At 38.8% G+C, this 26,147-nt stretch overlaps 1 long non-coding RNA gene across 1 annotated transcript; it reads left to right on the forward strand.

Annotated features, from left to right (window-relative positions):
* The first annotated feature begins 15,724 nt into the window (after nucleotides 1–15,724).
* Nucleotides 15,725–25,589, forward strand: LOC140690309 (uncharacterized). The gene is made up of 3 exons (XR_012065519.1): nucleotides 15,725–15,915; nucleotides 19,624–19,720; nucleotides 25,129–25,589. It is a non-coding gene; the product is annotated as an uncharacterized lncRNA (long non-coding RNA).
* Nucleotides 25,590–26,147: the final 558 nt, after the last annotated feature.

Raw genomic sequence — 26,147 nt, forward strand, 5'->3', positions numbered from 1 at the left:
TTGGCAAAATATATGAAAGCCATTCTTTTGTGTAATTTGCTATATCCTTGCATTCTTCGGGTGCAATGTAGAAATCACTACAATCAGGAGAAAACCTCGTAAGGACTTTTATTATTACAGCCCTTGCCCCTTTTTGCTGTCAGCCTCAACTGCCCTGGAATCTTCTACCCTGTGTCACCCATTCCCACATTTCTGAAGTATAAGGTGAAATACTTTAGGCAATCAATAGTAATATTAATCTTGCTAGATATTCACAGGTCCATAATGAGTCTAATGCCTAGATCAGGATATCGTGTGTTCCTTCCAGGTGATTTTTCCATGTGATCCAGGCAACTTGATCTTTATATTTTGCTTGGCAATGAGAAACTATTTAGTATCAATTCGCCACAATACTTGATCCATAAGTTTTAGGTCAGAATTCAGATTTGTAATCAGTGATGATTATTTTTGTCCTTCTATCTTTGGCTCATGTTAGAAAATGCAGTGATCAGAGCATTAGGGGGCCCGGACACCTCGATCCCGGACGAGCCCACGCAGAGTGCAGGCTGCACCATGCGCCCCTGGGGTGTCGAGGCGACCTGATCCTCGGGGGTTCCACACATATATGACATACATGGTGATTTAATGACTGGTTATTTTCCATCAGCTGGACAATTTGCTATTTATGCTGTAGCGTATTGTTTCAGAGCCCTCTTTTTCCTTAGTGCAACTCACTAGACCATCCTCAATGTTTTTTCCACCCTATCATAAGTGAGAGAGAGAACACCTTCAGTAAGAGTGATATACTACAACAGGGAAGGGCCCAGATGGAAATCCCAGGATGAGATATAGGTTTGTTTATTGGGAAAACTACCCAGATGCTTCCAATAAGACGTCTAATAAGAGAAAGTATTCCTCCCTCCAGCTCCACCTTTTGGGAACACCTGCTCTAGATTCGCTGGTATTTATATATTCCCTGTATAATCAGATGGGCCAAATAGTATTACTGTGGCAATCGTAGGTGTGTGTTTGTATCCAGATCTTTCAGATGGATGTATCTTGTAAAAGGCATCTTTAAGGACACAAAGTGCTATTGTATCTTGTCCCTAGATGATAAATAATGCATATTCAATATACTTCATTTTATTTGCCTCTTTACAATGCAAGACGGTATTACTGACATTATTGTCCAAATATTTATGTGGACCCATCAGACTGGGTTTAAAATTAAGGTTATACTTTGGATTAAGACACCAGCCAGTGGTTGAGGATTGAGGAGACTTTGCAACCCTTTTGCAATTCAGTTAAGTGCAAGAAATTTCACTAAAACCACAGTTAATTGGGTGGTTCAGGGCAGGCTGATAATGATATCAAGTCCACATAAAGGATGCCCAGATACAGCCACTTCTACCTCAGATGATATCCTGCAGCAGCTAACCTGGTCCTTACCAAGAATTTGTTGTTCCAGTTTTTGTGAATCTTGACACATTTGCTCCCTCTCTCATTACACCTCCCTGTTTCCTCTGTTGGAATATAAATATCTTAACATCAATGACCGTGTCTTATTCAATTTTATGTTTTTACATCTGGGACACAGTAGATGTTACTGAATGTTTGTTGAATAAACGAATGAATAATGCTCCAGGAACCAGGAACCAAAAGTAACAGTCAGCAGCTCCTGGGGTCACCTGAATCCTTTTCCCATCTAGCAGGGAAGAGAGAACATAGGCATCCCATTACTGGCAGGCTAGTCCTGACATTTATTCTAACTGAATTGGCTTAGATCACATGCCCATCTCTGATCAATCTTAGAGCCATAGAGGTGGAATCAGAACCAAGTGGATCCCCTCAAAGAAACCTGGGCTGTTGGAAAGGAGGAAGGATACTGGGAAAGAAGCCAACGTGTGTCCAGTGTCACTGCACTTACAGTCTATAGTTTTGATCACTTAAATTGTCATGAGTTTAAGGTACCTCAGAAAAAAGTTTTGTTTAGTTAGATCACGTATTTTCCTTTAGTTAGATCATGCATTTAAGAGAAATTAAATATTAAATTGTCTTTAGAGATTGTAGTAAAAGCTGGTCTAAAGGTCTTGTAAACACAGGTAAATTATTCATTGATAAACAACTTAAGGAAAAAATAATTGCATGTTTAAAATTAAAAGAATAAATTTTTGTAAGGTTTACAAAAACACCCAATATGACAAATTTGATATAAAAAGAAATCCTCAGTATTGACACTGTGACAGTATGCTCATTGGTCAGCAGGAAATCCATGCCCGACTCTAGTGTTTGGCACCTTCTCTGGAAGCCTAGCATTGGGTAAAATTCCCAGTCTCCCTAGAGTTGTGGTTCACTTGTTAGAAAGGTTCTTAGGGACTTAGATTGACCAGGCTGCCCAGGTTCTCCCACTTGTGTATCAAAACTTTTGGAGAAACCCTGAAATTCACCAATCTTTGAAGCCTGTCCAGAAATTAACTTGATTCTAAAGTGGTTTGGTTTGGAAAATCCTCAGGCTACTGGTTTGTGTTAGAAATTAAGGAACTGGATGACCTGGGGCACTTGTGTGGTTCTTTGGTACCTCTGGAAATAGACCTTTGCCCCACTGCTCAAAAAGGCAAGGGCTATCTCCCCCAAAAGACAACACTGCCTTCTAGGACCTGTGGAAGGTTGGCTTGCTAGATGGAAAAATTACCACTGCTCCAGCAGTGTTCTCTGCAATGGAATTTGCTGAATTCATGTACTTCTTTAAATATATGGTAGCATCAAATTACTGGTGAGCTGTTGATTGTCAACCCATCTTAAACCCACCATCTCTTATCCTTTCACCTTCATAAAAGCAGCATGAGTTGTTTTCAAGTATTCAGCCCTTTCCCAAAGACCATGTGTGGCTTGGGGGATACCTTTGCCAGCTCTGTGGATAGATCTTGAGCAGTGACCCAACCAGTAACGCCCATACTTCCTGCCAATTGATTCAGAAATCCAGAATGATTGGTTTATGTCAAAAGAACACATGAGCCAAATTCTATAAAACATGAAGGGGCTCCCCCTGGCCAAATCTAGCAGAATTTGAATATCAAAAAGAATAAGATAGAGCCAGTGAATAAAAAAGAATCCAAGTCCATATGTATGCTCAAAGAAAAGGGTGGAGGAGGGTGCAGGGAAAACTCTTCTGGATAGAAAAATGCCAGCTGAAAATTTTAGAAGGAAAGTATCATTTTGCAACCACCAAATGTAATCATCGATCCACGTATTTTCACCACTGGGTGCAAATTGTTGGGAAGCAAAACATTCACAGGTCCTCTAAATAACACCTTGCTTAATTAAAAGGGGGATGGTACTTTAACACGGATAAATCTGATGGATTCCACCTTAACAATCACCAATAATGAGACAGCCTAATATTCCTCCATATGTCATGGATGTCATTGGAAGTACACACTATTTGCAGTATCCTTGCCAAAATATTTACACTGAGTCTAATCCGGAGGAAATAGGACAAATCTGGATCAGGGGACATTATAGAAGACACTGGCCTGAATCATCAAAATTATCAATGTCGTGAAAGCAAACACAGTCAGAGGACTGTTCTAGCTTAAAGAAAACTAAAGAGGCTGGACAACGAAATCAATTATGATTGGATTCTGGGTTTACAAAACTCGAAAAGACATTTTGGGAATAATTAGGTAAATTTGAATATGGACTTCCTATTAGATATGGTTACTGAATCAGTGCTAAATTTCTCCGGTGAGGTAATGACGTTGTGATTTTATAGAAAGATGTTTTCAGTTGGTTCATGCTGAAGCACTGAAGGCTGAAATGTCATGATACCAACAACTTAATTTTTTAACTTAAAATTATATAGAGAGAAATAAAGCAAATTTGATGAAATATTAACAACAGACAAATCTAGATGTAGGGTATATGGGCGAACATTGTACTTCTTCACCTTTCTTGTAGGTGCAATTTTTTTTTTCCAAATGAAGTGGAAAAATGGAGACTACAAATACACATCCACAGGATGAGTAAGAAAATAAAATATGTTAAATTTGTAGATGGTGTTGAGTACATTTAAAGTTAACCAGTTTTGTCAATGGGACAAAACATTAATCAAAGTCCCCTTAAAACTATATATAAAATAGAATAATAACGTTTGTAAAAGGAACACAGAAGCTTAATGGAGAATGGGTTTTCTAAATTTGTTACCTCAATATATTGACCTTTCAAAAAATTAGACAGTGAAGCTGGTTAGAATCAACTTGTAATGGCTTGCAGAGTCATGAGGTGTCCTAAGAGTGAGTTTGTCACTGTGTTCTGAAGGACACAGCCAGATGTAAGCAAGATCATCCTCAGACCTTGTTCCTGAACAAGAGTGCACAATAACTACACTGGAACCTAACTACATGAAGTCACGGTGAAGTACTAGTCTCCTTTCAAAAGTGATTTAAGGAGACTGCCTGTAATCTAAAATAGGGAAAACGGGCAGTCTATTTATTTGTTGATGTTGTTGCAGGACTTTCAGTGTAAACAACCATCGTATCTGGTAACTATGATTTTTCCATCAATAGAAAGACATACTCCTTCCTGGAGAAGACTTAGTTCTTTGGGCTTTTCCCTCACCCTCATGAAAAATCTCTGAGACCATGCAGTTTCCACACTGTGATCCTGATAAGAATACAACAACCTTTTGATTAACAATTCAGTTTCCCATGGACTTAATGCTGAGAACAGGATACCCTGGAGATGGGAGATACGTAACCCACTCCCAAGAAAGGGATAGCCCACATTGAAGTAACTCTAATGATATTCGGATTTACCACTCCCTTGTAAGTTTAGTTAGAAGGGTCACTCCCCCTGAATCTCATCAACTTTGGGTAAACAAATAAGATCACTTTCTTGGATCCTGGCCTATATATGGTGCCTTGAACAGCCTGCTGTTCTGGTTCTGTAATTTTAATTTACATACTGTGTAAACTTAAATAATCATTTAGAGTCAAACAAACCAGTTTAAGAATACTATTCTTTCTTGAGGGTGGAAGAAACTATTTGGAAGAAATTTTTTAACTCTATAAAATGTTACTTACTAACTTTAGAGGGCTGGTTACAAGCCTTTATGTAAAGGGGAAAATACATACTAAATGACTTTTACTTAAACTCCATAAACAACTGATGTATATTAACTAATTTTTTAAAAATTTAAAACCAAAAATTAAGTTTAAATTATGCTAAAATAAATGGTGGAATTCTTTGGTTTGTTTTAAAACTATCCAATTAAAGCATCCAGTTTGTTTATGATGTAGAAAAATACTTGTTTTATTTATCAACTGATTGTGATGGAACCATGTGGATACCAGTTAAGCAAATATAACCTAAAATAACCAGTACTCTTGCCCATTTATCTTAGAGCATATCTGTACTTCAGAACACTGGGTTTATGGTCTGACTACTTGAAATTATTCAAAAATGTTTATTTTGCTATTAAACCTCAAGTCAAAGTTTATTTTTCCTGCATGCCATATTTGTATTTAAAATGTGCTGTCAACATCTACTACTTTACAGTTTTTCATCATAAGTCTCAAATATCTCACTATTGAAAAAGGCATGAGAACAGTTTTATTTTACAGAAATGTAAGCTAAGTCCAGACATTAAAATTCTATCTACACAGGTCTACAGTTTTTCAGATTTAACTGTGCTTGTGTAAGGTTAGCAAGCACATGGTGTGTGCCATTAGTGCTACTGAAATCTGGATTACCTACAGAACCATTTCAGGTTTATCAGTTCTATCAGAAGACATTGGATGATGAAGGTAGAAGGGTTAGAAATAATGGAAGAACTCTGACTAAATTGTCATTTCCCGACTTCTAATGTCTGAGGAGTCTTAGGCTACAATTGGTGACTCAGGCGGTCAGCCACATTAGAGGAGATGACTATATGGTGCTAAGTTAACACTCATATACACACTATCAGTTCTCAGCATCACTCCCCAGCACACTTTCTGCTTCCACACCTAGTCCTGTGGCTGCAAGATCTCACAACCATTAGATATCCAATGGCAGTGAAGGAAACCATACTGTGGATTCATCCTAGCTGCTGCTCCTCATTTGGGACAGCTCTGGCAACGTATGCATCACAGCTCACCTCTAGCACATCCTGCCTACGAACTGGAGCAGTGACCTTAAGGGCTGAATGACTCAAACACAGAGCTGCAGTAATAATGCAGAGTTGCCACGATGATCTCCAGCTACACCTAATCTTATTGGCCAGTGTGTTCCCTGTGCTAATGACTTGAAAAAAGCAGGCAGAGCAAAGAAAGAACAGCCAGGGGAAAAGAATCATTTTCCCCAGCAAAGCATAAGTCTCTCTAAACTGAGCTACAGCAACAGTAATAAAGAACATTTACCAAGTACTGAATGGTGTGCTGTTGTACTAGCCATTTTATACAACTTCTATTAATCTTCATAACATTCTTCAGATATATGCCATTTTATAGATGAGCAAAATGAGACTAAAAGGTTAAGCCATTTCCCCCAGGTCTCATACCAGAAGGTGACTGAGACATGATACAAAGCCTGGCTGGCCACTCAAAACTGTTTTCAACCACTGTACCATCTAGATAATGTGAAATACTTTCAATCAGGAACTGAAAGAATTTAAAATAATTTGCTGTTTGTCTCCTGACTATAAAAGCCACACATGTTCACTACTAAAAATTTGATTAATTAAAAAATTTTGATTAAAATTAAAAATTTTAAGTGAGCCATATTCCACTGCCTACAGTAACTATTATATAATACATTTCCAATATTCTCTGGGGATTGTAGCTGTGTGAGTGAGCACATATATATGTGTGTATATTTGTCCAGAGTGTATATATTTTACACTGTAGTTTTGGGAGTGCTACTTTTTAACTTAAGACTAAATTGATTTCTTAAATTTATATTTTGATTGTTCATTGCTGGTATATAAAAATACAATTGATTTTTGTATGTTAATCTTATATCCCTCACCTTGCTGACTTACTCATTCTAGTAGTTGTGTGTGTGTGAGTGTGTAAGTGTGTTCTTTAAGGTTTTCTACATATAGGATCATGAGTCTATGAATAAAGACAAGTTTTACTTTTTCCTTTCTAATTAGTATGCCTTTTTTTTCTTCCCCATTTGCACTGGCTAGAATATCTAGCACAATGTTGAACAGAAATGATGAGAGTAGACATCCTTACCTTATTCCCAATCTTAGTAGTGAAAAATTCAGAATTTCATCGTTGAGTCTGATGTAAGCTATACATTTTTCATAGATGCCCTATATTAGATTGTAGAAGTTCCTTTCTATTCCTAGTTTGCAGAGAGTTTTTCTTTTTCAATCATGAATAGATACTGGATATTGTCCTGTGCTTTTTCAGGGTCTTTTGAGGTGATCATGTGGTTTATATACTTTATTCTATTATATAGTATATTATATTGATATTTAGATGTTGAACCAACCTTGCACTCCTGGGATAAATCCCATTTGGTTGTAAAGTGTCATTTTTTTATATGTTGCTGGATTCAGCCCCCTCTGGCAGCTGCCTCCCATCACCTACTCTACCTGGGCAGAACAACCTCTCCATGGAGCTGGCGTTAGGTGTGGATGGGAGAAGCCCCAGGTTAAAATGCCACAGACTTCTCTGATCTTACTGAGGTCAGTAGTTTATCTTGAATAACTTCTTCTCAATTTGTTTTATGATTTTGGTCAACTTACAAAGTGCTGAAATGGTTTTTTAAAAATAATTTTGTCCAATTTTATCATTTTTTGCGGGGGGCGGGGAGGGAGATTTGCTATGCTTCTCCCTTGGTCATGCTGGCAATCCTGTCCCTGCCTTTCCCCCTGTCCCAGTGATTTATATAAGGATACAATATACATCCTTAACTTTTCAGTCTACTTTAGTTAATGTTTCCACTTCATGTAAAATGTGGAAACCTTGTTATATATAGGTTGATTTATCACTTCTTAGGTTCATACACAGGTTCATTTACCATTTACAGGGAGTGTGAACACTCCCACCACCTCCTGTCCTTTACGCTATGCTATCATATATCTACATATATCTGCAAACAACTTTTAGGGTTTAGGTTAAATAATAATTAAGCCCCTTTCACTAAAAAAACAACCCATAAATGCTTTTAACAAAGAAAAAATATAACAAAAACTCTTTATATGAATAGTACATGTCCTTTCTCATAGTTTAAAATTCATCAAAGAGAAAAGAACACCTTTATATTTTAGGGACTAGTGCCTAGAATAATAGCTATAATTCTTTTACTGTATAAAAGGTGCAGAAGGTTATTTGGAGCAAAGGTTTTGTGTGCAGAGTGAGGGAGCTGTGTGTATTTGTAATACCTTTGCCCCCATGCAGTCACCCAGAACTGAACTTACATACCTTTTACACCAGGAGAGAATCAGCATCCACCAGTATTTTGTGACTATGTGTGATCACTAATCATTAATATCCCTTAGACCTTTCAGGAAACAGTATATTTTCCATTCCAGGTTGTTCTAGTTTATAGCAATATAACTGGGGAAAGTTTTTAAGGTGTATTTTTTGTTTCACTGGGTTTATTTTTTGGAGGAAAGAGTTTATGTATTTTTCAGTGCAATCTTTTAGAATATATTTTCCCTTAGCCCTAAAAATGACCTCTTGATGAGGGTGGACTGTTGATTTTATGCTATATGTATGTTCACATGCCTGCTTATACCATATTTATCTATTTTGGAAAGTCAATTTTTAGCCATCAGAGAGCATGTTTATCTAACTTGTCAAGAATAGGTACTTTAGACTTCTCTTTCATTCCTTGTCTGTAATGTTCCTTATCTCCTCATTCTTCTAAATCTTAACCACTCTCAAGGACTGAACTCAAATCTTTACTCTTTTAGCTCTCCCCTGACTATCCCACCTGGAAATGGTCTTTTCTCCATTCCTTCATTTATTCATTTAGCAAATATGTATTGAGTACCCACTCTTTGTAAGACACTGAATAAGCAATAGAAGTCAGATAAAAGTTATCTGTATCAACTAATTTTGCACACTTGTAGATATATATTTCTACATCTCATTTTCTCAGTTAAATTGTGAGCTGCTTGGGGCTACATCCTCCATCTTATTATTTATTGCATTCCTCATAAAATTTAGCAGAGTGACATCTATTAAGAGTTAAAGAAAATGTTTAATTTGTATGATGATTATAGTGGAGATTTTCTTTGAATATACTTAAATATGCAAATAGTTCCAATAGTTAGTTATACCATTTACTCAGTCCACACAAAATATTCTAATACAACTATGGAACTAAACTGTAAAGCTATTCGAAATTTAGTCCCCTCTTCATATCTATATAATCCCTCCTACCGGGCAGCTACTCCCCCTCCCCCATTATTGTTCCATGCTCTGTAAGAATGCTGTGTGCATGTAAACATATAAACATAAGGCATTAAATAAACCTGGTCTCCATCAGATTCCCATCTGGTGTACCTGAGTATAGGACCCCATAGAAATAGCACTGTCCTTGGAATTAGGACATAAAGTTTCTAATTCTTCACTAATGTCCACTTCCTCCTTTGAAAAATGTAGTATATGTTTCAGCCTCTACAAAAAAAAATGCAGAATATGGGAGATATTGGGATGGGCTAAGATCCCTTCCAGCTCTAACATCAGATGGGCTTATGTGGATTGACTTCTCTGAATACAGATCAGGAAACGGAACACCAGAATTTAGTGTACAAAATAGCTGACATCACTTGTAAATTTTAGCCTACTGTCTCCTCATTTTCTTACATTTATGACGAGCCATCTTTGTAAATCCTGTTTTCCCAGTGTACAAAGCCCTCCTCACCTCATCTGTATTTATCTAGGCCTCACCATGCTTCAGTGCCAGATTCCAGCACTTCCAGAGGTAAATAATTCACCTGTCTCCCCATTCTAGAGCCTGTGAGTCTCACTCCCTTTGAACTGTGGGAGCCTTTACCAGCCAGTCCACCAACCTTGTCTCCCCCCCAGTTGTTTCTGTACATAATTCTTGTCTATCGTCTGGGACGTAGACCACAATTTATACTTCTCTTTATGCCTCTATGTCACATAAATAAACTGATGAAAGCTTGATTTTTAAATTCAAATATGGTCACATTAGCAAACTGCTAAAAACCTTTCAGAGACATAGGTAACATAAAAGATATTTTTGCATAAATGAGATGTGTGGAAAACTTCTTTTAAGGGGATTTTTGCTTCACACAACTTGAAATAGCTGATTTTGCTATGAACATTTACATTGAATAGGCTATTTTAGAGTGTCAACTGCTACAACTGTTTTGTAAAACAACTTGACAAAATGTGTCAAGAATCTTAAAATTTTTTGTACTATTAGTACAGATTCCAGGACCCCCTCAGATACTAAAATCAGAGGATGCTTAAGTCCCTTATATAAAGTGGCATAGTGTTTGCTTTTAACCTGTGCACATCCTCCTATATACTTTAAATCGTGTCTAGATTACTTATAATGCCTAATAAAGTGTAAATACTATGTAAATAATTGCCAGCCTACAGCAAATTCAAGTTCTGTTTTTTGGAACGTTCTGGAATTTCTTTTTTCCAAATATTTTTGATCTGAGTTTGGCTGAATTGTACATGCAGAACCCCAGACAGGGAAGGCCCAACAGTATATCTATTTTTGGGAAGGACGCCTAAGGAAATAATTCTAAATAAAGAAAAAAATTTTTATATAAAAACATGTTCACAATAGGATAATTTGTAATATCAATCTCCAAAATATAAGTGAATGGACAAATGCATTATATACATATGAGAGAATATTATGTAACCATTAAAAATGTTGTTGGTAAAATTTGTATCCACACAGGGAAATGCTATAATATAATGGTAAGTGAAAAAAGCAGGATATAAAATTTTACATATAGCATGATCAAAACAACATGCAAAAATATGAGTAGAAAAAAGAAATGGAGAATACTAGAAGATGTTAAGAGGAGTTTTCTTTCAATGGCAAAGTTGCAATTTGAATTTTTTTCTTTCTCTTTCAACATTTTTCTGTTTTCCAAATTGTCAGAATAGAGCAGATATTAATTTTGGAAAGGAAAACAATGTACTTTCAAATACAGGGGCATCAAGGTTTTAAGTTTCAAGCCGGAATTTTTTAGAGGTTAGCTATCTTAGTGATTTAGTGTCTGAAGTATGTGTGGTTGTCTAAACAGAAGTTCAGTCTTTCCTTTTCCCTAAGTGCTGTCAAGTCTGAAGAGTGTTCTAACCACATGGTCACTATTTTGAGTCCTTTCCTCAAACTTTCCAGTTCATGTCGTCCCTTGAAGCCCTTGGGCTGTTTGGCTTCAATACAGTTGAGAATAAGCTGTGAATGAAGAGATTCACGGGTTCCTCTCCTCCACTTTGTGGCCAGAATACCAGCTTGTATAGGAAGTTCCCAATCAGTCCTTCTTCTGGAAAAGGCAGAAATATTGGATGTGGTTCATTCACGATGGGCCAGTCAGGGTGCTGGAGACTCTTGGTGGCCTTTCCATATCAAGGGATGTACAGATGGGGTAAGCGAAGCTGTGGATGCATAAATACTGAAGCAGCTATTGGGCAAATTTATGGTACCCATAAAGTAAATGCATTTTACTTAATGCTAGAATAAATGTGCATGGCACTAAGCTCTAAATCTGTTTCAACTTCTTGTTTAGAAATATCTGCCGTAGAATAACTGGTGTATTTTAATCAGGTTCAAGGGCACAAAGGAACAATTACAATAAACAGGATCAGATAATACCACTAAAAAGGGAAAGAGAATATCCTGAGAACAGAACTGAAACTTAAATGATAGAAAGGAAATGAAATGAAACTGAAACTTAGCCGGCACAGCTATTTACAAAAAGTCCTGATCTTAACAGAGTCCTAGCAGGTAACAAGATATGAGCCAGTGTTATCAAAAGTAAAAGAAATGTGCCTTAAGTTTTCCTAAGTTCCCTTTATATTTGAAATGAAACAGGAAACCAGCTGTGTGTCCTTGCTGAAGTTACTTAACCTCTCTGAGTCTCAGTTTACTCATCTGTGAAAATAGAAGTACACTACGTGTCAGCCTAGATTGAATACAGACTCCCAGAACTTGAAGGGGACTTAGAGACCACCCAGCCTGACCCCCTCTACTGCCTCAGGGTCTCAGTCTTGCATGCTTCTCCCTAGTCACCTCACATCCAGGGCCCATCTCTCCCATTGCTAGGAGCTCTTGAGGCAGCCAAGGTTTCTGCTGGGCCCACTGAAGGCTCAGGCAAACTGAGTGCCAAGCAATGTGAGGAAGTGGGTCTGAGGGGAAAGGCTGGAAGGACGTTGAATTGATCTGGCTTCAGAAAATGGCTCTGCAGGGACAGCTGAGTGGCCCGAGGCAGCTCAGACCGGATACAAGCATTCACCTTTGTCAGAGAGGGAGTCTATGTAGTGCTGTAAGGGACAATGGAGCCGAAAACAGGAGCAGGGATGGGGTACCACCAGAGCACATGACCTGTGCAGACAGAACACGATGCTCAGAAAGGAGGAGCCCTAGACTCGTTAGGATGCCCTGCTATCCCAATCCTGAAATTCTTAATCTTTTCCCAGAGGGCCCGGCAATTTCACTTGGTACTGGGCTCCACGAATTACGTAGCCAGTCCTGATATGATGTCCACGACTTGCTCAGGGGAAGTCTGGGGGAACACAAGGAGCGGGACTCAGGGAGGTCAGGAAGTGCCCTGGCGTGTGTCTTGTGCCTAAGCTCTAGTAAATGGTAGGTCAGCCCTGCCCTGTGTTTCCTGGCCCCCAAGGACGGGCTTAGCATCTGAAGGACTAATCTGGGTTTGTGGGGCCTGCAGCTCCTTCCCATGGAGGCAGCCCCACAGAGGTGACTGGGAGAGAGGCAAGAGAGTGCCTGGCTGTTGTCACTGGTGTCCCTATTTTCAGTTCTAGGATGCTGATCATATGGTAATTCTATGTGTCACTTTTTGAGGAACTGACAAACTGTTTTCCACAGTGGCTGCAACGTTTTACATTCCCACCAGCAATGAATGAGGGTTCGAATTTCTCCACATCTTTACCAACACTTGTTATTTTTGTCTATTTTATTTTCTAATTGTAGCCAACCTCCTGGGTATGAAGTATATCTCATTATGGTTTTGATTTGCATTTCCTTAATGACTAATGATGTTGAGCATCTTTTCATGTGTTGGTCCTTTATATCTTTGGAGAAATGTCTATTCAAACTCTTCACCCATTTTAAAATTCAGTTGTTTGCCGTTCTGTTGCTGAGTTCTAAGAGTTCTTTTTTTTTTTTTTAAAGGTAGTAATTAAAACTGCCCAAGCAGCAGAATTTATTTATTGCACTATAAACAATCTAAATTTAACACGATGTTTTTACAGAAAGCCAATATTTGAACAATCAACCATAAAAATGTTTTAAAATACAAAGGAAACCTTCCATCATTCAAAGTGTATTTTGTAAGATAAAAGGTTTTTCATTTCTCAAATGGTGTTATTTATATTTACAGCAAAAGAGCTTTCAAAAAGAGCGTAACTGTTAAGACATAGGACTTTGTTCGTTTTCTCAGAGAGTACAGCTGGCATTTCGTGTGGACTTTAGAAGTGCAGCAATCCTGCACATCTAAGAGTTCTTTATATGTTCTGGATACAAGTCTCTTATCCAATACATGTTTTTCAAATATTTTCTCCCGTTGTGTACGTTGTCTTTTCGCTTTCTTGATAACCCTTTGATACACAGGAGTTTTTAATTTTTATGAAGTCCAATTTGTTTTTCCTTTTGTTGCTTGTACTTTTATATAATTTCTAAGAATCCATTGCCATGTCTCAGATCTGATAGATTTACTCCTATATTTTCTTCCAAGACTGTTATAGTTTTAGCTTCTAAGTTTAGGTCTTTGATCCATTTTTAGTTAATTTTTGTATAGTCTGTAAAATAGAGGTTCAGCTCATTCTTTTGCTTGGGGATTTCCAGTTGTCCCAATACCATTCGTTCAGACTATTCTTTCCCCATTTTATTGTCTTGGCATCCTTGTCAATTAGCCATAGATGTATGGGTTTATTTCTGGACTCTCACTTCTATTCCATTGATCTCTCTGTCAAATCATTTTTTTTTTTCAGCCTTACTGACTGTAAGGCCTCCAAAAATTTTGCAGTCACTCAAGCTTCCATGACCTCTGGAACTACCATTTAGTAAGAGAAAATTTCACACAAACATGAAGAAAAAACATGAGTGTGAATCATATCATTTTTAATTGATGTGAATAAGAATGTGTAAGATTGCATTGCACTGAGTCATGGTAATGTACCAATAAATTCTGGCCAAAGATCAGATACACAGCACTTGGTAAATCTAATAAAAGAGTAGAGCTGTTCACATTAAGCATAAATGCTGCGAACACATATGCTGAGATAGCAATCTAGGGGCCTTTGCAAGAACTTGAAATAAATGTACAGAGACAACCTGAGCAGCCTCACTTGATAGGCCCATCCTGGAAGCAACAACAGTGCTTATCTTGGTGGATGAACTTGTTCTACAAATACAAGTAAACACCTTATGGAAGGGCACATGCATCCAGGACACTGCAAACAATTCAGAACATGGTGCTCCACACGCTTAAACCAGGAAGAAATGATGATGCATTTGCTCACAGCTATTGAAAATCATCCTCCAATTTTCAGTTTGGTAACATAACAATCTGCTTTTCTCTCTCTTTAGACAAAGTGGTGAAACTTCCTAGGAGTAAATTTAGTTCAAATAAATTCAGTGAAATGGTCTAAATAATTTATTGTTTACTATTTAAATTTTACCTAAACAGTAATTTATTATCAATTATATTTTATTACCATGTATGCATATTATGTATATAATTAATATATTATTTATATTTATAGGTAACTTATATGTATCATTGATCATAATTATTAGTAATCCTTAATTCATTAAAATGCTTAAAAATAATTCTTTAACTCAATAACGTATTATATGTTTACTTGGTGTAACATGCTAGATGAGGACGTTTGTTCATTCATTCAACAAACATTGAGCACACATGCGGCCTGAGCACGGGGGTGGGACAGGGACAGGCCCCGCTTTCCCAAAGCTGCTGTAAAGGGCAAGGTGGCAGAGGTCGCAAAAATGTTTCCAGGGCTCCCCCTGCCCTGGTTCTACTGGCTCTGTCCTCGTCCTGGGGCTCTGGCCTCCTGGAGTCCCCATGACCACCTACTCCAGCCCACAAGTGCACATCTCCTTTAGCTTCTCAGCTTGGCCAAGACACAAAGGAATTTTTCATATGGAATCTTATTAGGATGCTAAGGGAAACCCCAAAAGAACAAGAACAAAGAAGAAAACACCAAAGCAGAGAAATAGACAGATTTACTGAAGATGGATCATTTATCCCTCATTTATCTCAAAGGAACAAGAATTCTTCATTTCAGTCTTCCAGAGAGAGTCTTTCCCCAAACCCCAGTTTTCCACACACCATCCCCCATACTCCTAGCAAACACCTTGCTTTGGCTGCCAGACTATTAGAAGGCTCTCCCAGGGAAGGAGAGGACGTTTTCTGGGACCTAGCAGTCATTCTAGACAGGTTTCAGAGACTTCAGACTCTCTAGGGGTAATTAACTTAGGAATAAACCCCTGTGCAGCCCTAGGTTCACCTCTAACCTATTCTAGGGGTGCGGGGCGAAGGTACAAAGGGAGGCCCGCCTGCCACACATCTATAAATCAGCTAGTAAGTCAAGCTAACAAACTGTTCAATGGAGTTCATATCCTCCTTCCTTGACAAACGTAACATCACAATGACACAGAAAGCACGTTCCAATTTAGAATTCCCTGCCTCTGCCGGGGCTACCCTATCCCTCTTCTCGTCTCACTCCAGGGAGGACCTTTCGGGTATGTGGGTGGACACTCCAGCCATCCAGCCAACATGTTCAAGTTCTGTATTATGTCTTACAACTGCATTTGAATCTACAGTTATCTCAATAAAATTTTTAATTAAAAAAGGAGTGTGTGTGTGTGTGTGTGTGTGTGTGTGTGTGTGTGTGTGTAGGCTCTAGGGTAGCCCCCAGGGTGGCTGTTTGTGGAGACCATGAAAAGTTGATAAGGAAAATGAAGTCTCGGAGTGCTGGTAACCACTCATGGCCAGGACCAGTGGGGGAAGGGAAGCCAGGCACCCAGTTTCTTTCCCTTTTAGCCGTGAGATTCTGGAAAGGAAAGTGAGAAGAAGGCAGAGCCAGCCTTTGACACACTCCCTGACCTCCAGTGTGTGGGACAAGGTTCCTAAAACACACCAGAGACAAAGATCAACTGTTCTGTTCCAATCAACCACGAATGATTGTGACATCCAACAAAATGTCAGGCATCAAATGCAAAGAGTAAAACATCTAAACCGGAAATGGAACAAGGGATGCTTCACGATTTCACTCTTCAAATCACAAGCTGACTGTACTCCCCTGGAAAGAAGGGTCATTGATTTTGGCATCCAACACCCAAGAGTTCAAAGTACAGTAACCTTTTCTAGGTCCTTCTGGTCCAGCCAGAACATCGGAACAGGCGGCCCACATCAGAGAGCTGTTTCCTGTGTCAAGTCCTGTCAGACATGAGGGTTTCCTGGTCCGTACAGCAACCCCATTCTCTGAGGAAGATGCAGATCTGAGACCTAGCTGTCACGGTACAGAAGGAAATAGGACATAGGGGTGAGCTGATCTCAGAGTACAGTTGAGAAGTCTCTGGATGTTTAATATTAGTAACGGAATCGTCGGTCAGTCACCAAGTGCTGGATGTTTTAGAGTTGTGAGCATTTCTTTTTCTAGTCCAGACTAATTCATACTTCACAGTGGATTACCATCTTAGGTATTTATGCACTGCCTCCTTCCCCTCCCAAAAGGATTGGAAACAGTTTATCTCCCTTTAAGGTTAATGTGTTTGGGTCCTAGAACTCTACAAAATACATTTGGTTTTATATTAGCCAGACAAAATTTCTCTTGGGAAATTGTCAGAGAAAATAAATAACCGAGCAAGGAAAGGCACAGTTAAACTAGGGGACTCTTGGGTCCGAGTGTACCGGAAACATGTTTCTGCTGCGACTGTACTGGGGGAAAGGACATCATGCTTTAAAAAACCATCTCTAGCAGGACAATAGGGCCTGACACACAGACAGTGCTCAGTAAACGTCTGTTGAACAGGGCAGTCTCCCCGTCAGTGTGCTGGAGCCTGCGAAAGGGATCGGGTGGCTGGTGCCCTCTGCCTAAAATAGTACCATTTCCTACATGAGCCGTGATGGAAATCACCAAATCCAGCCCCATCACACTCTTCTCGCTCTGATAGTACCTAGAGCTCCTCCACGGCAGGAAAGAGAGCTCGCTTGTATTTGCATCCTAAGAACAAGGCACCACGCCTGGCATCTGGTAGATACTAAGTAAATGTTGAGCAGAACTTGCAAGCATGCTTTTTAACGCCTCCTCCAAGTCATCTATTAGAATGTTGAGCAGTAAAAGATTATGGGCAGAACCACTGATCCTCCAGGTGCCAGGCTGACAATAATTTATTACTCCATACTGGAGGGAGGTGAGTTCTAAAAAGGAGGAGACATGCCTGGGACATGGCAGTTTTGTTGAAACACTAGAAAGGCTATCCCAGGGGCAAACTGGGTACCAGTGAGTGAAACACAGAGAAAAGGTAAGGTACTCCCAAGAAGAGAATCATGGGTAAGTCTTGGGGAAAGGGGCATTCTCATAACTGCTGGAATAAGGGTAGATGTTCAGTTTTTCTGGGACAGAATCTGGTAATATGTATGTAAAGTCTTAAATATGTGCAGAACATTTGACCCAGGGATTTTACTTCTAGATTTTGACTGCTGAAATTTAATCAGCTTCACAAAGATGTATGCTCAAGGATGTACAACACAGTATTGGTTATAATAGTGAAACATTTAGAATAACTTAAATTTTCAACAATCAGGGCTCAAATAAATCACTGAATATAGTCACTGCATGTAATAGTATGCAGCTATTAAATTTAGCATTTTTATTTTTATCTGTTATTTCTAAACTTCTAACTATGGATATGTAATACTACAGTAGGAGTAATAATAATAAAGTTAGGACTGATGAAAATGTGCCCTTGCTGTTCTGGTGAGCATTCTACTATGCAAGGTGCCAAGCTAGGGCTGAAACAGTTACCTGGCTGGATGTTATGGGAGGAAAGCTGGAACAGAAGAGGCTGAAACCACTTCCAGCTGCCAATACTCTGATTCCATGAAGGAAGATGGTGACACTGGAAAATGTGCGTAAGCTCTTTGCACACTTTGTCAGGCAGATGTGGTTTTCAGAACTAATATTTAAAAAAATTTTTTGCAAGGCTTTTTTTGTTTTTGATGACAAGAATGTCTTTTAAAACCAGAAGTTATATTCTTAGTATCTGCCTCTTTCTGTGACTTAAAGAGCAACAACATAAGAATTAAAATCGTCTCATTCCATTCCCTGCTTTGGCACATAAAACATTTACAGATACTTGTATCTGGACCTGGAAACAGAAATAATATTTGCCTCTGATCCCACAGGGTACACCGTAAGCTCCATGAGGCCAGGAATTTTATTTGTTTTGTTTCAGAGCCCAGAATACCTGGCACACAGAAGGCACTCAGTAAATATCTTTTGAATGAATAAATGAATCTTGGCAGAGTAAAATAAGCAACTTGAAAGCTGCTTTGCAAATACGTGCCTTTGCTGTGTTCATTTAAATTACTTTAAAAACGTGAATTTGTAAACAATTCCAAAATAAAACTCATTGTTCTTTTAGGTAATTAATTTTTCAAATGACTAACATTCTTTAAAAATCAGGTATGATCTTCATACAGCCACACATGAAAAAAAATGAGAACTACAGATTGTGTTCTAGAGAATCACTGTTCAATGGAAGTTTCTGTGACACATGAAATATTCTATATCTGCGTTCTCCAATTTGGTAGCCATTAACCATATGATGTATCGAGCACTTAAAATGTGGCTGTTTGGGAACGAGGATTGGAATTTTAAATTTTATTTAATTCTAATTAATTTACATTCAAATTTGAATAACCACATATGAGTGGTAGCTACTATATTGGACAGTACAGATCAAGATCAAACTTCTCATTCTCGTGTACGTTACAAGGTAAATACTACATGTTTACCGAGACACTGTGTATAAACGAAACCATCACTGCAATCTAGGTTGGATCCTGTACTGAGAGAAGAGGACAGAAATAAACCCAGGAAACCAGGATGCCTGACAGTAGAGTATTTTTCATAGATTTAAAAAATTTCTTTACCAAACGGCCTTCCTAATCTCCAGTAGTCGCATTACCCTCTGGACATTCCACAGATTTATTTGTGTCCAAAACAGGATTTATAAGAGTTACAAAATCCAAAGCAATGATCTGTGTGATGCATACTGTCAACATTAGAATGAAAAGTGCAATCTGCATGGAAAGTCTTATTTTTATTCAAAAGAGCCTCCTTTTATCAGTTGTGCAATGCTGCTTTAGTAATGTTAGTTATAAAGAAAGGTTTTTTGTTTCTTTATTTTCCCTTAAATATCCTCCTGTTATTTCCAAAGCAGGTAACAGCATTGAGGAACTAAGTGAATGGAGAACTAAGGTCGCCATTCGGAAGAGCCACCCCTCTGCCCTCCTCAGACGCCTTCATAAAACATTCATGCAAGTGTTCTCCTTTAAACTAAATGAGGATTTATCTTAATTCTTCATCTTACTGACGTATAACTGTCCCACGGCCTTTCTTAGTGATATAGATATTACTGTACGTCAAAGAATAGGAAGCAAATTCAGAGAAAAGTGAAAAAGGAGGAAGAACACAGTAAAGTGAATATATTTTTGTGGTATTAAACTGAAAAAAAAAAGTTGTAGCTTTATTATGAATTATAACCAGTTGCTAAATGAGGTGCAATCATCTCATTATAGCTAAGCTGCTGTGACAAAAATACCATTGACTGGGTGGCTTATCAACAACAGAAATTTCTTTCTCACAGTTCTGAAAGGTGGGAAGTCCAAGTTCATGGCACCAGCAGATTCAGTGTTTGATGACAGTCCACTTCCTGGTTCACAGACAGACATTTCATTGCGTCCTCACGAGGCAGAAGGTGGAAGGGAACCCTCCGGGGTCTCTCTCATCAGAGCACTAATCCCATTCATGAGGGCAGGATCACTTCCCACAGGTCTCCTCCTGATACCATCACATCAGGGACTAGGCTTCAACATTTGAATTTTAGGGGGACACAAACATTTCGTCAGTGACACATGTGTTTTATAGTTTCCAGCCCAGTGTTGATCACATAAGAGCCACATAATAAATACTGGATGGTTGATCGTTAATCATATTGTATAAAAGTTAGCGTGATACTTGCTCATTTGTTTATTCAACTAATGTCTATTTGAGAAAACCTAGGCAGGCATTGTCATGGGGACAGGGGACTTCAGTAACCAGGAAACACCTGGTCTCCTGCCTGCTTGGCACGCACGTTCAGGATCACTTACTATTGTCCTCTTGGTGCCAGTAATGAAAAGTGTTCCTAGGCTTTGCAATACACTCTATTGAGTCTATATATTAAGACTGTCGTTGCTTTAAAACTGTGCAAACACATCTGAGCAGGCCCACGCAGCAAGGTACGGCAGACGGGACAGCTCCTGGGGCCCATCGCAGTGGGCAGCTTTGCTCAATTACAGCTACTGCAATTTCCGTTCGTCTTCTGTTATCACTTCCACGCATGCCTTGTTGGCAGAAGTTGTATCTTTATGGCAGTGGTCTTCGTATCTTTTGGTCTTAAGACCTCTTTCTACTCTTAAAATGACTGGAACTCCAAAGGGCTTTGGTTTATGTGAGTTACAGCTCAACAGTCATTCACTCTATTGTAAAATTTTAATACTTACTAAATCACTTCAAAACAATAATAAATTCACTCTATGTTAACATAAATGACATATTTCTGTGAAGAACAGCTATAGCTTTCCAAACCAAAAACATTTAGTGAGAAAGTGGCCTTGTTTTCCATTTTTGCAAACCTCTTTAACATCAAGCTTAATATCTCTTTAATACCAAAAAGCTGGATTCTCACGTCTACTTCTGCATTTACTCTGTTGTGATATGTTGTTTTAGTTTAAGTATGTGAAAAAAAAATCTGGCCTCATACAGATATGTGTTTGGAAAAGAGAAGAGAATTTTCATAGCCTTTTCATATAATAGTAGGTACTCCTTTTTGAAACCTCACCAAAAGTAGACAAGTAGCAGTTTCTTTTTTTTTTTTATAGTTGATGTACAATGTTGTGTTATGTTTTTGGCATACAGGTTAGTGATTCAGTTATACATATTTATATATATTCTTTTTCATTATAGGCCATTACAAGCTATTGAATATAGTTCTCTGTGCTATGCAGGAGGGCATTGTTGTTTATCAATTTTGTATATAGTTGTTATATCTGCTAATCCCAAACTCCTAATTTATCCCTTCCCCTCTTTCCCCTCTGGTAACCATAAGCTTGTTTTCTATGTCTGTGAGTCAGTTTCTATTTTGTAAATAAGTTCACCTGTGTCACTTTTTAAGATTCCACATATAAGTGATATCATATGGTATTTGTCGTTCTCTGTCTGACATACTACTTCACTTAGTATGATAATCTCTAGGTCCACCCATGTTGCTTCAAATGACATTATTTCATTCTTGTTTGTGGCTGGGTAATATTCCATTGTATATATATATACCACAACTTTTTTATCCAATCATCTGTCAGTGGACATTTTGGTTGCTTCCATGCCTTGGCTATTGCAAATAGTGACAAGTAGCAGTTTCTTAATTTAATTGTAGTGTGGAATCTGAAACAGTTTCAGCGAAATTTCCCTATCCAGTTGCATTAATTCCTTGGTTTATCATGAACTTTGAATGGATCTTCCGTCCATACTCTTGCATAATTTTGTAACAACCTGCATTGACTATTTGGAAAATATTGGTTCACTGAGTTGTGGACGTCTTTCAAATGTTGACCCATTTCATTACACAATATCAAACCCCACATTCATTAATATCAGCATCAATCTTATCTGAAAAGTCTTTAAGTATTGGGACGCTGTCAAGCCTATGATGCCTCATGCAAGATTTTTAAAAATCTAATTTTTGCTTAAAAGCTCAATGAAACAAATACTGTCAGTTGCTTTTCCTTGGTATGATTCAAGAAAATGCCTGCCAGCGAGTCAAGTCTGAACAACCCCAGCTGTCAGTTATTCTTTCAGGTAAAAGGGTGTTCTGTGGGTCAGCTCACCACTCAAGTAATGGTACGAGTACTTTTTCTGGAGATAAGCATGGTGGTTGGATACACAGTAGAAGTGCTTTCTGTGTACTTTCTATTTCATCACACAGAATATTCAAAAGACATAGTGTGAAGACATAATTTGATACAATTAAGAATTTGATAGTTTAATTAATTCATAATTTAAGTTGCTTCATCAAGGACATTCTTCGTTAAAACTGGCTGTTTTAAAAAACCCATTGTGGCCGGCAGAGAAGAACACCATGACTACCAGTGCAGCTTGGTACTACGGCCATGACTCAGCAGGCATCAATGGTTTTAGCTCCCATTGTGTTTGCAGCATCTGTGCAAATGGCAACACAGTGCAACAGGCAAATGACATTAATCAAAATAATAATAATACTACTAATAATAATACTAATTATTATTATTATTACTACTACTATTATTATTATTATTTTGACTTTGCAGACCTCTGGAAAGGACCTTGGAGACTTTGAAAGTGTCTCTGTCACAAAAACAAACAAACAAACAAAAACAAAGCGTAAATACAGGACAGAAATAGACTCACAGACAGAGAATACAGACTTGTGGTTACCAGGGGGGTGGAGGGTGGGAAGGGATAGACTGGGATTTCAAAATTGTAAAACAGATAAACAAGATTACACTGTATAGCACAGGGAAATATACACAAAATGTTATGATAACTCACAGAAAAAAAAATTTGACAATGAGTGTGTATATGTCCATGAATGACTGAAAGATTGTGCTGAACACTGGAATTTGACACAACATTGTAAAATGATTATAAATCAATAAAAAATGTTAAAAAAAAAAAGAAAGTGTCTCTGTCATCACACATTGACAACTGCTCCTTTAGAGTCAGTTATGGGTTGAATTGTGTGCCCCCAACACTCATATGTTTAATTAACATATGAACTAACTCCCAGGACCTCAGAATGTGATAGTATTTGAAGATAGGGCCCCTACAGAGATGATTTCGTTAAAATGAGCCAGTTAGAGGAGGCCCTAATCCAACCTGATTAGTGTCCTTATAAGAGAAGATCATGACACACAGAGAGACACCAGGGACAATCCTAGGAAGAGGCAGCAAGAGGGTGACCACCTGCAAGTCAAGGAGAGAGGTCTCAAAGGACATCAATCCTGTCGGCACCCTGATCTTGGAGTCCCAGTCTCCAAGACCGTGAGCAAGTCATAAGTTTCTGTTGTTTAAGCCACCTAGTCTGTGCTATTCTGTTGTGGGAACCCTAGCAGACTAATGGAGTCTTTCCTGTGCGCATCTTGGGCGTCAGGTGGCCACTGTAACGGTTCCCCTTCTTCTCCAGCAAGTCAGCGCCACTGCCTGTGTGTATGGGTCCCACGGGCCTCCAGACAGGGCCAGCCAGCTCTCCCTGGAGCTTATGTTGCATTCTGTCCATATTTCCCTCACAGCTGCAGTCCAGGCATTTCCCCCACTCACAACCTTCTTTGCTGTGTCATGAGATCTTTGGGTTTGTGGACCAATTCAATTTCTTCTCCATATCCTCAGTGCCCAGTGTAGGGCTCAGTGTTTATCTGTAAAATGAGTGGCTGTCATATACCCTTTCCTTGTGTTCAGCAGCTCTCAGAGGCAAATCACATTCGTCTGTGATAGATTTGTCTTCCAGGATGTCCCAGCTCACGAAGACTGTTAGGTAGGATGCCATTTTAGCAGTTTTTTTTTCAAATGGTCACAGGATAAGAATACATCAGTCTTCCCAAAGTATATATTATGAATCAAGCCACAGTTAAGCTTTCCTTGGGCATAGTTTGAAAGAAAACAAAAAATTTCACTCCTCGTTAACACTTGTGTTTCGGTTGTTCGCTCTTTTCTTAGAATTGCGGCAGATCTCACATTCCCCACCCCTCCCTGAAAATAGATTTTCTTTGTTCTTTAGGCAAATTTATAATTCCGTATCAGTGGTAATATTTTGGCTTTTTGTCTTCTAAAAGTTTACTCATTAATTCCACAAATATTCACTCAGTGCCTGCTCTGTGATGGGGACAGTTCTAAGTGCTAGGGTTATAGCAACGAACTAAACAAAACCAGTACCCCATGGATCTTACAGTCTAGTGAACAAATTGTGATTTATCAAACTAATTTGGTATAAAATTCAAAAGTACATGATTATAAAAAACTTGATTATGCCTCTTGATTCTGAAAACTTCTCCCTGAATATTTAGCAGCAAGTATGTTATTGCACAAAAAAACATTCTGGTACCATCTTATATAAGTGCCATGAACTTAACCATTATTCATTGTGCCTGTAAGAAAAACATCAGAGGCAACAGCCTAATAGTAATTTAATCATTCTATAATACCACTACACTTTAGAAATAATGAACTAGGCATTGTTGGCAAAGTTCACGTGTGATTACACATGATTCTCCGGAACTCAATTCTAATAACCAAGGATGACTTCATAATGATTTGCGGTTGTCTCAAAAGACGTCAACGTTTCTAATCAAGGGGACACTCCAAAACTAGGCACAGTAATTTTAAAAGGAGTGATTTTTAAACTGAGCAAGCACTTATGAAAATAACTACCAGAGGAAACGCTGCCTTCTTATCTGTCCCTAATAATCACAATTTAATTATAGAAGACCAGATAAAGCACCTTATAGAGAGACCAGTGTCATTAAAGTGCCTTTTAGGAGTAATGGAAAGAAAAAGAAGAACCTGAGAAATTTTACATAATGACTCACCTTATTTTTTCTAGCAAGTTCACAACTATTACCCTAATTTTTCCATTTCTCTCTTTTGTCTGTAGACCAGAATGTGGCCTATTTTTATGTGATAAACAGTTAATCCTCTGGGCATGGGGGTGTGTTCAACTCATACCACTGTAGCAAGACCCACCATGCTCACTCCCTTGGCGATTGGTGGCTTTCCCATGATGCTTCTGGACGAAAATTGAACCCATAACACCAAAGCTCCTGACATTCCACGTGTTGAAGGCAGAAGAGTGATTTGAAAATGGACTGTCCAACTGGTCTCTACTGGATGAATTCAGCATCTCCTGTGACCTTCCAAGAGGGCCTGTGTACCCCAAAGGATGCACAGGAAACTCCTCTGGGGTACTGGAAGGAAACAATAGAACTTCTATTTATATACATTTTTTATCTCATCATTTGTCAGTTCTATCTTTGTGTATGCTTTATAATATATATACCACACAGGAGCTTATGTCTATGCTTTATTTGTAAGTAAATAAATTTACTTTGGGGTGCATGCTCAGATTTTTTATTGGTTGAGCAGGCAATCAAAAAATTTTGAGGATACTGTTCTGAACAGCTGGGGTGGAAACACCTCATTGAAACAGGATGGAGAAAATCCTGTGGATGCCAGAACGTAAGCAGAGGACCCCCTGGCCTTTCCTGCCCCTGAAGAGTGAGAAGTAGATGGCGTAGTGGGAAAATGTTGCCAACTACTCCTCAGGGCCTGTGCTCTCTCTGGTGTGCAATTATGGAAAGTCCCTCCTCAGGAAGGATGCTGTCAGGTCTCCTGGACTGTCTGTCCCACTGAAGGACTTCCTGGCGCTTCCCTGTAATGTCCACCTGAAGTCACTACAGCTTGCGGGAATGTCCCTGCCCTGCGGTTTCCCCTGCTTGGATGCTGCTTGAACTTGCTGCCCTCCCCACCTTCCAACCCCAGCCCCACTGGGCCTGGTACTAAGGTAGCAGCATCCTTCCCCTGGCCTTGGCATCCAGTTTCAGTCATAGAACAAAGGCCGCCCACAGCCCGCTGGCTTTTGTGTCCTCCTGTCTCACAGGGCCTCATCCCCGCAAG

Source organism: Vicugna pacos, chromosome 30, assembly GCF_048564905.1.
Source record: "Vicugna pacos chromosome 30, VicPac4, whole genome shotgun sequence".
In the NCBI taxonomy this organism is placed as follows: domain Eukaryota; kingdom Metazoa; phylum Chordata; class Mammalia; order Artiodactyla; family Camelidae; genus Vicugna; species Vicugna pacos.